This window comes from Megalobrama amblycephala, linkage group LG10 (genome assembly GCF_018812025.1).
Source record: "Megalobrama amblycephala isolate DHTTF-2021 linkage group LG10, ASM1881202v1, whole genome shotgun sequence".
NCBI classification, from domain to species: Eukaryota; Metazoa; Chordata; class Actinopteri; order Cypriniformes; family Xenocyprididae; genus Megalobrama; species Megalobrama amblycephala.
This window is the reverse complement of record NC_063053.1, coordinates 12,235,588-12,247,871: the sequence shown is the minus strand read 5'-3', so window position 1 is coordinate 12,247,871 and position 12,284 is coordinate 12,235,588. Positions and strand designations below refer to the sequence as shown.

At 40.0% G+C, this 12,284-nt stretch overlaps 2 long non-coding RNA genes across 3 annotated transcripts in view; one reads left to right on the top strand and one right to left on the bottom strand.

The window, feature by feature from the left end:
• The window catches only part of LOC125276774, a 39,662-nt gene that overhangs the window by 18,024 nt on the left and 9,354 nt on the right, over positions 1-12,284 (bottom strand). The window lies entirely within an intron of this gene.
• Positions 1-12,284, top strand: part of LOC125276773 — a 65,158-nt gene that overhangs the window by 48,255 nt on the left and 4,619 nt on the right. The window contains exon 5 of one of the 2 annotated variants that reach the window (XR_007186749.1): positions 9,343-12,156. The exons of the other annotated variant lie outside the window; for it this stretch is intronic. This is a non-coding gene — a long non-coding RNA (uncharacterized LOC125276773). Of the gene's footprint in view, positions 1-9,342; positions 12,157-12,284 lie in introns of those variants that run through there. 2 annotated transcript variants of the gene reach the window in all.

Sequence of the window (12,284 nt, the reverse complement as noted above, 5' to 3'; positions counted from 1 at the left end):
ATATGTTTTGGAAAGCTGTGTCATTATCAGTGGCAAAAACTTTGGAGAAATTCAATCCAAAACTGTGGCCGTATCGATGAGTGACAGGATGTTGCGGGAGAAGCAACACCATGTACACAGATACCTTTGGTGATACTGTGAATGTCTTCCAATATACACACTCATACACACACCCCCACAACACACTCTCAGGGATGGTATTTCAATACACAGACTGGGCAGTATGGAGCGCTTTCTGTCTGTGTGGTTTCCTGTGAAAGCTTAGCAGCTGATTTTACCATCGACCACAACAATAGGCCTGACACCAAATACTCCCAAACATACACACACAAACACACACATACAGAAAAGATGAGACCAAGAGAGAGAGCTCAGTGGATGTGTGTTGTGTTAGAAGGTCAATAAGATCAGCATGTTTATCTTGATGTGTAGCCGACCCTTCTTCCAGACATTAAATCGCCTATTGCCTATTAAGGCATTAAGTTAAACAGTTCATAATTGTCTGCTAATCTGCCCTCTGCCACCATGTTCAACATCATAATTTGTGAAGTTCCATTATTGTTGTCTTCTGTCTACTCAAGGACACTCTCTCGCTGTGAACCTGATAGGCAGATCAATTTAGACCTTGAGATTCTATCAATATCAATCCCCATGTAGCCTCTTACCCAGTAAAGGCCACTTAAGCACAAGAGGTCCCATCAAGTTAACATGGATTCCCTCATCAATCGCCTGGATGGACGGACAATGGGCTATTTTAAAAATTACAAAGCCCATGTGTTATGTCAGATGGCCAAAGAAAGAGGTAACAGTGGTAGTATTTTAAGCATGGTGATATGTCAATAGTTGTAATGTTGGCTACATGCTAACTACCTGCACATGTACATGCACTTTAAACAATTTCCCTTGGACTAAATATACTGTACTATACTGTATTTTAATATACTTTCATATATCATTTATTTCTGTGATGCAAAGCTGAATTTTTATCAGTCATTTCTCCAGTCACTCCAGTGTCACATGATCCTTCAGAAATCATTCTCATATGCTGATTTGATACTCAGTTATTATCAGTGTTGGAAACAGTTGTGGTGCTTAATATTATTCCTGTGATATTTTCTGGATTCATTGATGAATAATAAGTGAAAAAGAACAGCATTTATTCAAAATAGTAATCTTTTCTAATAATATAAATCTTTGCTATCACCTTTTATCAATTTTAACACAACCTTGCTGAATAAAAGTAATTATTAAAATTCATTTCTTTCAAAAAAAGAAAGAAAAAAGATACAAAAGATTTCTGTATTAAATAAATGCTGTTCCTTTTTTTTTTTTTTTTTTAACCTTTTATTCATCAAAGAATCCTGAAAAAGGTATCACGGGTTATAAAAAATATTAAGCAGCACAACTGTTTCCAACATTGATGATAAATCAAAATACTAGAATGATTTCTGAAGACCTGAGTAACGGCTGATGAAAATTCAGCTTTGCATCACAGAAATAAAAGACATTTTAAATAGGGATGTACAATATATCTGCCACCATATCGGTATCGACCGATATTTTTATTTTTAATGTTATCGTTACTGTCCCAATTAAAAAAATGTAGCCAATACATTAAAGCGATAAATAATGGATTATTTCCTTCAGCTGAGACACTTCGGATGTGCACTGTCTGCCATTATGGTTTTGAATTGCTTGAAATATGATTGAAATCACTTCAAAAAGGAAAATACAGTGCAACATACAGCCAAGTCTGTCATTATAGGCTAAATAATATTATAATGAGAAGAACCATTATTTTAGATTGTAATAATATTTCACAATATTACTGTTTTTTTCTAGTCTGGGTAAACCCAGCCTGATCTGCCGGCGATTTGATTTCGCTCGGCAACTCAGTCTGGAAACCCGTGCATTAATTTCTGCTGCGCTGTTACACTTTTGCGGGAACCAATCACAGACTGGCTTATCCACCTTGTTCGCTATTGGCGGGTATATCACGATGACAATATAGAAGCAACGGCGAGCAGCTTTCAAACTCTATCTGATCTACCCGTCTCTCGCACGACCGTCACTCCAAAATAACAATGCACAATCACAGTGACGCCGATTGTGTTAAGCATTTACCTTATCTGAGAGAAATGTAGCAGAGCGTTGATCCGACAGTCTCTTCGTAGGAAGATTACAAACAGCGATTAATGACACACGACGATTCTCTGCTGTTATTTTGGTGGTTTGCTTCACGATGTGAGTACAGGACTCTTTTACTTCAATGCCCCTTGATGGTAGACAATATTTTTATTATTTGCTCTATATGTTTCGTCTCCCTGCTTCTTGAATCTTGCGCCGCCTGAGCTGACTGGAATTCTTTTTGGTTGTCATGACAAAGACGTAGTTTAGGGCGGCTATATTCCGCGTTCATTTACACTGAACCGGAACAGTATCAGAGTCGCCTTTTAAACTCTCGACGATGCTGAATGACTTCTTTAGTTAGCAAACAAATTGCTCGAGTGGGTGTAAATACCGATCACTTTCATGTTTTTTTGCACAACCTGCAAAAATCGCTCGATGCCATTGCTGCTTCTGCAATCCGCGGATCAATGCTTCAAACCAATACAAACTAACCCTGCGTCTCGTTCAGCTCCCTAGTTCCCTAGGTAGTGAATCAGTATATCATGCAAGTGAATGTGGCTGATTCCCTGATCAGTGCCCTGACTACTGAACTAGGGAGCTGATTGAGACATGGTAAACCTGTCTGGAGTTTTCGCATCGCTCTGCAAAGTACGTCACCCGGATTGTTGATCTGATTGGTTGAAGGACTATCCAATTGCGTGACTAATGCTTGTTGATCACGCCTCTTGTGCAGTAGGAAATACATAGCAAACTCCCCAGACCAATGTTCAATTTTAAATTGAGCTTGGTCTGGTGATAGCCAGACTAGTTTTTTTCTATATTTTTGATTAAATAAATGCAGTCTTGATTTACTTGATTAGCATATGAGACTTGAGAAATATGAGAAAGAGGTCTTTCAACTGTCCCAAAGATATAAATATTTGTTTATATTTGTTCATGTACACTTGTCTTGGACAGATAGTAGTTTGACGATGCAAAAATGCACTGTAGCTTGAATATATCTGTGCATTTAAATGTATTTATTATAAGTGTGGACGACAGATGGTGATGCCGTTCTGAATGCCAATCTTTTAATCAATTGCGTGATTATTAGAATACTGAACGACTAGCGTTACTACCTAATTCATCATTCTCTCTCACAAAGTTATGCTTTCACCCCACATCTTCACGGAAGTCTCTGTTTTCCTTCTCTCCTGGAATTGGGACTATCCTTCTCGACCCCTATCCCTCTCCCTTATACAGACTGTACCACTGCTTCATTTCTCTTTTTCCTCTTGCTCTTTCTCTCTCTCCCTCTCCCTCTCTGCCTCCTCCCTTGGCGCTCACTTGGGCGGGCAGCCGAATTCCTGTGGGCTATCCGGTTACCGGTTGCCATGGAAACCAGTGGGAAGGCAGCTCCATTAATCATTTAGAGCGCGCTCGAAGTGGAGGTCAGCCTGATTGCAGCGGATAGGGTATCATCCCTGTGTCCCACCAGGGACCTCCTTGATTTGAATTAAAAAAGATTAAGCTCGCCCCCCCCATGCACCCCTACCACCGTGGCCCACCATCATCATCGGCCCAGCCGTATCATGTGACCATGCTCCACGGAGCCACGCGGATTAAGAGATCGGAGCTGTGCGTTTGTTTTTCAGAGACTCGCTGAAACATTAGACGCGCACAGGTGTCTACAACAAGGAGTTCAGGAGCTTGTGTAAGAAACGGACAAAGACCGCGTGCACCCCTCCTGGGCTTTCTCGTCTTATCCTCCTATATTTTCTTTCCTCTTATCCTTCTTTTCTTATATTCTATCAGTTACTTGTTGCTGCTCTTCTTCAAACTGGAAGCAATAACTCAGTTTTACTCTCCCACTGACATTTCCCTCTCTTTCAAGCCTATGAAATGGTGCATTTGTTGCAAAACCTCTTTATAACTTAATAGGAATATGATTTTTACGAGCATGTAGGACAGCTGCCGCTGGCCAGGGGGACCCGAGGCCAGACGTGAGCGTGGGCGAAGTCGGTGTGACAGCTCTAGGGTCACAGTCCACCAAAGTCTGAAGCCTGTCTGGTTGGGGTGGGATCACCTCGATGAAATGTGAAGAGCAGTGAAATGACCAAAAGCGTTAGTCCATGTGAAATGGCCCTTGGGCCTTGGGCTCGCCGGCCCCCTGTTCCCTAATGACGGCAGCATGAGTTTAGATTTACAGGGCCTCTGTTGGAACGCCGTGGAGAGCCATGAATCATCTAGGCTATGAAATAGTGGCACAGCCAGCTCCGCTGCAGCGGCTCCCAAAGGTGCCCGCCAAATTTACAGGCGCCTGTAGCACTTCAAAAACTTACCATAACTTAAATCCAGACGATTTTATTGTTCCATAGAAGCAGAAAGGGAGATGCGAGGAAGGTTAGGGGGAAGATAGATGGGTTGGGGAAAAATTACAACCTCCTTCATGTTAGTCAATTAAAATTCCAGTGACGGCCACTTTCAGGAGTTTGGGATTCTGCATACTGTAATAGAGCTTAAACTAATACTGATATGTAATGAGTCCAAGCTGTTTTACATTGATAAGCTGAGGGATTTATCCTTGTATTCCAGTCGTATGGACAAGCCCAGGAGAGCGATGTCAGTAAAATAAGAGCTCCAATGAGATTATTATCAGCTCTCCTTGTTAAAATTAATGACCTCGACACCTTGCTCGCCCAAGTTACAAGTCGTTTGGCTGGTACGCCGCCTTGTTAATGTCCACTTTAATAAGTGTGTCGGTAGCACTAGCCTCACAAGGCTTGAACAGATGCTGGCCAGCAGGTCAAGCTGCTATAAAGAGACAGAAATCAGACAGGCAATGTCTGTGACTCAGGACCTGTGTGAGAATATTTCAATTTTCAGATTTATGCAAATTATTGTGAACATTATAAGATTATAGTCGTGATGTAACAGAAGTAGCGACAGATATTTTCTTCCATTTTTTTGCGACATACATACGAGTGAACAGATTATCGAAAAAGAGGCTGATCTGAATGTGAGCTTGCACTCAATTATAATCTATTCCTTATTATGGAAAAAAAAATACTTTGGAAGTCAATGGTGCCCCACAACTGTTTAGTTACAAACATTCTTCAAAATATCTTTCTTTGTTTACTTTAGCAGAACAAAGAAATGTATACAGGTTTGGAACAACTTGAGGGTGAGTAAATGAAGACAGAATTTTCATCTTTCTATCTCTTTAAGAGGACTAAATGACTAAAAAAAATGTTTGGCACCCATCACCAGAGAGAAGTCTGAATGCATGAATGACGTTTCCCGAAAGCATCGTTAGTCAAGTATGTCCCATTGAACTCTATTGGTAATGATGGAACTTGCGACCCGTTCGCTTTTGGAAACGCTCCCCAGAATAAGATCAATTACATGCATTTAGAAAATAAATAGGGTGAATTTTCATTTCATGCCGACTTCATTTGTATACACTGTAACACTCTTTTTGTTTCAATCAAGTTGCAAATCTGTTAAACCTTTTCCCTAAAAAACTTTCATCCCTTGCAAATATACATCATATAAATTCATGCAAAAGGTACCATTCAGAAACCACAATGTCTTCACAATCTGGGCACCGTTAACCCACAATTTTCACCATGTGAACACTTTATAAAATTGATCACAATCCATTCAGAACCTCAGGATGCACAAAGATATCCACTCTTCAGTTATTTGGTTTTGCATCCATGTTCAAATTACAGGAAGAGTACAAGTACTAGAAGTTAGAGGAGAGAGGCCAATGAGAATCTCTGTTGAGATCTGTGTTACTGTAGTTCACCATGTTCTTTGCTTTGGAATGCTGAAGATATACAACAAATCTTCTCCAGCCAGTGGAGATGCCTGCTGAGAAGCTTGATGCTTTCCTACAGTTCATAAGGCATACTGGGGCTAATTCTGCTGTCTTGTCAGATAGTTGCTGCTGTCTATAGAAGAGTAACATTGCATGCGATGTAAATTAGATTCAAAATTGGGTTGAATGCTTGGGAATATTTTTTTTATAGATTTTGCAGTTTTCATTCAGTGTGAATTACAGTACAGTGTGTTCAGGATGTTTTGATATTACTTTTGTGCTTATTCACATACAAAGTTTTTTTTTCCCAGTTGTGAAAATTGATTTTTTAAGAACTTGCATCAAGCCAGACACAGGTCTCTTTTAAAACTATGGCTGTTGTTCGCTCCAGTATTTTGTTCCATCATATATATTGAAAAACATTCTGTTGTTAATAAGGTTTACAGTTGCAGTTTTGGTTTTGAGAAATGTTTATAGTTTTAGGAAATGTGCCTTATCAGTTGAGAAAAACTAACTAACATTTACTAATGCCTGCTACACGTGAAGTCATCACACCTGTCTGAGCAAGGCATGTTTGATACCATGTTAAGCTGTTCTTTGTTGTGGACGAGACAGGTAGTGTCAAAGTGTTAGCTGACTCATGGGGCACATTGGATGAGCAGCAGATGGCCTGTTATCTCTGTGAACTAGAACTCTGTTGCTCTGATCACTTTACAAATACTTCAGTCCACCCACTGAGTTGGTCACTCAAACTGAACATGAGCTGATAAGATAACATTTACCACCAGACAAGCTGTAGGTTGACCCTTGTGTTGAATGAACTAGAGCAGCTATGGTAAAAAGAGATGGAGGGAAACCAAAAACATATTGAGAGTAGCTGCAGTGAAAAAAAGAAAAAATGTTTTTATTATTCGAAAATCAAGATGAGCTGAATACTGTGAGCCATAATTCATATTCAATTTTTCTTTTGTCACTTCACAGTCTAGCTTGGGTTACACTTTATTACAATAGTCCACTTTAGACGATCTACTAACTATAAGTAGCTTCAACAACTCTCATTAATTTGCAACTACATGTCACCTAACTCTCATTAGAGTATTAGTAGACTTTTAGGTTAGAGTTAGTAGAAAAAGTTGGCGTACTTGAAAAAAAGTGTGTTCACACTTGTTGTTCGCTTCACTTGGTTCGTTTGGTCCAGACCAAAAAAACATTTAGTCCTGGTCTGTTCACATTGGCATTTTTTTACACTGAACCTAAAGATAGCAAACCTAAAGGCATAGGGATACATTAAACTGATTGGTCGGCTTTTATGACATATATTTAGTGACGGAACTTACCAAACATTCAAAACAATGCTGTGTGCTGGGCTTAATGCGCTCGTTGTATTTGCGTAGACTACATAGGATGGTAACCAGCTAAGAACTTGTGAAGAGCTTTAAAAATGTGTAAGCGAGTCAAAACAGTGGCATGAATCCCTCCGTCACACACACACAAACGAAGATCTGCTGCGAGTAGACACGGTTCTGATGCCTGTACCGAACTGTAATGGGCAACATCATGACTATGACTAGAAAAAACAGGTATGCTTGAGCATTCCATTCGAACCGCACCAGAGTTCATTTGGAAGCAGGGCCGAGAGCCATCTTTTCAGTGGTCTCGGACCGCTTGTTTGGTGCGCACCAGGGTTTGGGTGGTTGCGTTCACAGTTATTCAAATGAACCGCAATAACAGAGCAATTGCACTAGGGTTCATTTTAATTGAACCAAACATGCCAAGTGTGAACACACTTATAGTCATTAGAATGTCTGTTAGTGGACCATCAAAATAAAGTGTTAGCAGATATTAAGCAGACAGTCTAATACTAATTCTCTGAGTGTTAGTTGACAAGTAGTTGCAAAGTTACTTATAGCTAGTAGAATGGACTATTGGAGTAAAGTGCTAACCCATTTGTATTGTCAAAAGTCATGAGGACATCAGGAAATATGAAACATGAAATTCAGCTGTGTGTCTGAAAGCGTGATATATGTTCTGGTCTTCATCTCCAATTTATTTGTTGCGTGCTATTAAAGACTAAGTATTGGCGGGAGGCTTGATTTTCTGAACAGGTTGATAAAAGACAGACCAGCTGAGCAGAAGGGAGAAGAGTGCTTTTTCTCAGCATTGTGGGGACATTCCCGCAGTTCAGCTTTAATTAAGCAAACCACACGAGCGACTAAGGAACAATGAGACATCTGTGTGGGTGCGTGCATGTGTGCTTTTGTGATTCTGCGGTTGAAAACCGCAACCAGGAGCAGGTCTGCTTCAGTGATCGCAGGTTGCTATTACATAGATTCTAAAGCCATGTAGGTGTTGTCGTACTTGTGAGGAGTTGAGACGTGATTCATATTTCATAGGGCGAGACAGTCTGAGAAAGAATGTGACAATAATGGCCAGTGGTTCCTGTGCATGTAAAGTCTATGGAGTAGATATGTACGCCGTGTAACGGATGGATGGGTAAAATCTAACTTGTTTTATGTCTTTGTGGTGGTCAGAACTGTTTTTGAACCAGTGAACTCCTGGAGACCAGACCGAACGCTGATGACAGGCCCTAAAGCTACGACTGCTATTTATTACCACTGTAGCATTTCAGCACTCTGGTAAAGTGCATGTGAGCAGGTAGAGCTCAAAAATGTATCATCCTTTCACTGATAAAACAACAGAGAACAGAAACAGGGTGGCTATAAAATCGCAGATTGATTCCAGACCTGGATTTTATAGTCCAAGGGTTATAGAATATCTGGTCAGCGTGATTCTGCTGTGCCCCGTCTATTATCCAGATGACCAACTCACATAAACCGGCTATTCGCGTAATACTTCATTCTTTCTTTCATGACAGATTTCTTTTCTTTTCCAGGGTTTATCCTCTTTTTCCTTTGCTGTCCCTCTAGTGGGATCAATGTTCTGTATTGACTTAGGATTTTAAAATCCTGCCTTTTGTTGCATGGACTTTGCTTTTATTACAGGATGGGTCTCATTTTACCTATCAATCACTGAGATGTCACAACAGCTTTGAGCACTTTACAGAGGGCAGAAGGAGTAACTCCTTTAGGCCAGGATCAAGACCAGACACAGAACATCTCTTTAGCTCTCTCTTACTTTTACCTCTGCTCTCAATTCATGTGAAATGCACAATGCAATGGTATTTCTAAATAATGTGTACTGCTTGTCTGTTCCTAGATTAGATGTTTATTAAGTAAAAGAATTGTTTTGTTATAAATTTCCATCATTCAGTCTTTTACGTGTGAAAGTTGCAATAGTAAGTATTATGTGTCCCAATGCATGTTTTTAGAATGATATCCTATGAATTAAGTTGAACAGATTTTATAAATTGAACTTGACTCGCCAATAAACCCCCCCCATTCTGCCGGCAGGTCGACTGCAGGACAAGCCCCTCTTGCCAATCAAGAGAGACTGATCCGACTTAGTGTTTTGCAAAAAACACAAACGGTGAAATTCATACTTCAACAATGTCAGCTTTCCTCCGCTTGCCTGTCACTCATCGGAAAAGGCAGCGAAGCTTCGGTTGCAGCCACTGAAAAAAATACAGATGCTCGAAAAGAAGATCCTGTCTCATTTCCTGTTCCTTCATTCACTTCCTGACCTTTTCTGCGATCAGCTCTGTGTTACTCGCCTTCCCAACCTCCACCATCTGGTACTTCCTGTGCCCGGTGCTGGCTTATTTGGTGTGGTGGTCGCTTCTGATAACCTGACGGAGCGAGTAGCTTGTGCTTTTTGCTGGGCAAGGTGCCAGCCTCCTCTCCGCTGAACCTATGTTTGACCGAAAGCGTGAGGAGTAGGTGTTTTTTTATTTCTCTTGGAGGCCTCACTCAAAGGCCAGTTCTCACTCTGTATAACCTGCACCGAGGCCTTTCGCAGCTCACAGAACAAGCCCTGACAGAACAAGCCCTTCTGTATGCAGAGCGTCTTGCAAAATGTTGTCTTTTTAAAATGCGCAAATCAAGGAAACAAAATAGATCCTGTCTTTAATAAATGCAGCATTGAAAGCTGTGGCAAATTTAAAAGGTGAAAAACAGGTGAAGGCCTGTCTTCATTACATTAGTATTGACTTACATAACCCTCCATTTACGCTTTTCTCAACTAAGTCGATGTCTTCCTTTCCTGTTCCAAGCAGTCCTAAATGATTGAATTAGTGACTCGATTAGACCGGACAAAAACTACAAATCTGCTGATCCAAAAGACAGGCTTTAAGTGCTTATTTCCAGAAAGGACACTTCAAAGAAACCACTATTTACAGCTCAATTCTTGATTTAAAAATATTTAATAATCATAATAATAATTTTGTGTTATTGTTGTTTGCAATTTATTTGTTTGCCTTTTGGCTGTAATTTATCAATCAACATTGATTTGGTATTATTTTTTGATAATGGCTCAGTTCTTGGTTTAGTTGATGGTACTAAAACAGTAAACAGTTCTGGAATTAATTATTTTTTTTTTTTTTTTTACATATTTACATAATTGATATTCCTAACTTGCTGCAATCACATAAAGACTGTAGACAGATGAAATTGGTATTTTGAAGATTTATATTTACAATCTCAAAGAAAATAATTGTAAGACATGAGAGGAATTAAGCCCACACTTAATCCTTAAATCAAAGTGTGGATTTTTTTGTTAATGTTTTTTATATAAAACCCTTGAATCTATAGGCATTTACAAGCTCACGAAAACAGCACCAGACCAAGAAATAACACCCTTGATGCTACAAATGCCCATGACCGCAATAAACACTCTTGCGCCCCTTGAAAAGAACCAAGCATTAATGAGTTTGCCAAAGCGACAAACTCCAGTGTTGTGTTTGCTTTTCCGCTCCATCAGGGAATATAAAGTTTAAGGGCCTTTCGCTATCAGTGACCCAAGAAGAGGAGGCATTTGTTGAAGAAGTGGCCGTTTAATTGCGGAACTGCAAGGCTGCGCAGAAGGTTGCTAATGCGGCTCTGAACAATGACACCTTTGGAAGTACAGTTACAGGAGAACAAGGCCCCTAATTTATGTCAGCACTATTGCAGGGTTGAATTTATTGATGGTAATGCAAGATGGTGAGATCTGCTTAAAAAGCCCCAAGGCCTCTTATTATACAACTTGTCTGTCTTTCACACTAACCTGAACTGTAACTGTAGAATCTTAGCTGACATGAAGGACATATGGCATCCAAAGAAACCATTAGAAGGACAGTACCCCTCTTGCTCAGAACCCAACGCCCCCTCCCACTCTCATACTGTTGAAGTGTTGCTAAAGTTAGACTGCTTGCGATCTGTGCATTAGGGAACTGTGGAAGTCATTTGATGGAAAGCGAATGCTAATTTTCTGGTCGCTTTAGGATTATTATTCAAACACAGGGAGAGGAAATATCAGGATGGAACTGGAGAACAGGACGAATGCGGAAAGCATCTGGCCTGTAACTGAGAGGTCAGCTGGGAAACGCCACAGCCCCACGTACACGGCTGGGTGTATATATATTGTTTTAATGTCCAGGCCTGCACTCTGTCTGCATACTTCTAGTTGTCGAAAAGTGATTTTTGACAAGGGTTCAGATGAAGACATGTGTTCTATAGGCATGTTGGCTCTGAACCCCTTTGACCCTCTAAAAGACACAAGAATGTACTAACTCTCAATAATTTCACCTTTGTGTTTTACTGCAGTGGTGGGAGAGGAACATCCAGCTTTATTGGCCATTAGAGGCCCTAAACTTTACCCAGTACCAGTCACTTCCCTCTTTGAATATTAAAGTTCCTCTCAGAACCTAATCAGGCAGGAGTGGACATCCATTTCATATATTCGTATTACATTAGAGGTCAACCTCATGGTGACTGTGAGGTTATCGCAACAAATACAGACGATATGTCGATACCAGTATTGGTTATAGCTTATAATCTGCTGACTCAACAGTTCTGTGAGGTGTTGCTTACTACAGGCACTGAAATCAAAACCATAGTGTCTCTAGAGGACAATATTGATGTTTAGTACATAGTATCCACACAACTTTGAAAGCCATATATTGTTAACCCCTTATCATTCCTGTAAAGTTAGCCTAAAACGCCTTTAAAAAAAGGCATAGCCAAAGATAATTGCGTGCAGTTCTTGAACCATTTGGAGTATATGTATGGTTTTGGTCTTTTTAAAAGGTAACAAGTTAAAGAATTAGTTCATTTTAAAATGAAAATTACTCCAAGCTTTAATTACCCTCAAGCCATCCTAGGTGTATATGAATTACTTCTTTCAGAAGAACACAATCTGAGTTATATTAATAAATATCCTGATGCATCTAAGCTTTATAATGGCAGTGAACAAGACC